The sequence below is a fragment of the Microcebus murinus genome, chromosome 12, assembly GCF_040939455.1.
Source record: "Microcebus murinus isolate Inina chromosome 12, M.murinus_Inina_mat1.0, whole genome shotgun sequence".
Lineage (NCBI taxonomy): Eukaryota > Metazoa > Chordata > Mammalia > Primates > Cheirogaleidae > Microcebus > Microcebus murinus.
Genome location: NC_134115.1, coordinates 1,869,642 through 1,871,598, shown reverse-complemented (window position 1 = coordinate 1,871,598; position 1,957 = coordinate 1,869,642). Strand labels below are relative to the sequence as shown.

General features: G+C 59.6%; 1 pseudogene; it reads left to right on the top strand.

The window, feature by feature from the left end:
* Positions 1 to 315: 315 nt before the first annotated feature.
* On the top strand, positions 316 to 434 carry LOC142874480 (uncharacterized; annotated as a pseudogene).
* Positions 435 to 1,957: the final 1,523 nt, after the last annotated feature.

Genomic DNA, 1,957 nt, shown 5'->3' with positions numbered 1-1,957 from the left:
GGAGGTGAAGGAGGCCAGGCGAGGAGAGGAGGGGGGCTGCAAGGTCTCCACCTTGGTGGGTCCAGCCGTGGAGGCGCATCTTGTGTGAGTGTGAGTGAGTGAGTGAGTGTGAGTGTGTGTGTATAGAGAGACAGCCCCCAACCTCGGCCCGCCGCTCCCTGCCCGCCCCGCCTGTCACCCCCGTCCCTCGGAGCCCGCCGGACCCGGCCGGCGAACTCAACAGGCCCGGCCCGGCGCGGGGCCTGGGGCGGGAGGAGGCGGCGGGGAAGCGCAGAGAGGCTCGGCTTCTTGAGCGGGGCAGGGGCGCCCTCCGCCGTCCACGGCCACACCACCCCGAACGCGCCCGATCCCGTCTGGTCTCGGAAGCTAAGCAGGGTCGGGCCTGGTTAGAACTTGGATGGGAGACCGCCCGGGAATACCGGGTGCCGTAGGCTTCTTCTTTTTTTTTTTTTTTTTTTTTTGCCTCTGGTTCTGTCGCGTTTCTGGGAGCGCGGGGGCGGCCCGGGGTGGGGGTGACCCCCACCCTCAGCGCCCGCCGCGGTGCCTGGCGCCCCAGCCCGCACCGTGGGGCCTCCTCTTGTCCCGAGCCGTGACACCGCCGCCACGCGGCAGCATGCGTGGCTTCTGGACTGTCAGGTCTCAGACCAAAGGTCTGCTCTGTGGGAACGGACACGCCGGAGGAAACCTTGAGAGTCTGAGAGGGGAGGGAGTTCCAGAAGAAGGCCAGGATGTCATTTTGAGGGAGTATGTGACCAGAACTCGTCCCGTTGCTTTTGGGGTTCTATGGGCTACACGTAGGGATCTTTGGTGGTGGCACCTGATGTTGGGGGATCCGGAGTCACACCCAGACCTGCTCCACAGGCCTCCTTTTACTTTTCTCTTCGGATTCATTTTTTTTTTTTTTTTTTTGAGACAGAGTCTGGGTTTGTTGCCCAGGCTAGAGTGAGTGCCGTGGCGTCAGCCTAGCTCACAGCAACTTCAAACTCCTGGGCTCGAGTGATCCTTCTGCCTCAGCCTCCCGGGTAGCTGGGACTGCAGGCATGCGCCACCATGCCCCGCTAATTTTTTATATATATATCAGTTGGCCAATTAATTTCTTTCTATTTATAGTAGAGACGGGGTCTCGCTCTTGCTCAGGCTGGTTTTGAACTCCTGACCTTGAGCAATCCGCCCGCCTCGGCCTCCCAAGAGCTAGGATTACAGGCGTGAGCCACAGCGCCCGGCCGGATTCATTATTTTTAAAAAGTGTCTCTTATCTCTATTATTGCATTTTCTTTTCTCTCTCTTTTCAAGCAGATGATGGGAGTCCAAGTATTAAGGTGACATGTGTTGCCCGTGCCCCCCTCCCCCCCGTGTTCTTATTCATTTACCTCTCATGTTGTTCCAGCATATTGTGGGGGCACCAATGTTAAGGTCGGGTGCGGTGCGTTGCCCTCTCCCAGCCTCCCCCCTCGGGTCAGAGCTTCAAGTGCGCCCATCCCCCAGTCGGTGCGCACCCACCCCATTCCTAATGGATGTGTATGCCCATCCCCTCCCCCCACCCGCCCGACACCCACCCGAAGAAGGTGATTCCTCTGTGTCCACTTAGGTGTCCATCGGTTCGTACCCATTTGCTGGTGAGCGCGAGCACGTGGTGCTCGTGTGTCCATTCTTGGGATACTTGGCTTACTGGAACGGGTTCCAGCTCTGGCCAGGAGAACCAGGAGAGGTGCCCTCTCACCGCTGCTCCTCATAGCCGAATAGCACTCCGTGGTGTCCACGCGCCACATTTTATTTACCCACTCGTGGGTCGATGGGCACTCGGGTGGCTTCCAGGTCTTTGCGATTGTGACTTGTGCCCTGACTCTAACCCTAACCCTTACCCAGCCCGTCTCCTCCACGGCCCCTGCCTGACTGACTCCTTCCCGCCCGGCCTGTCACCTGTCACCGTCCTCTGCCCCTGCCTGACACGCTCCTC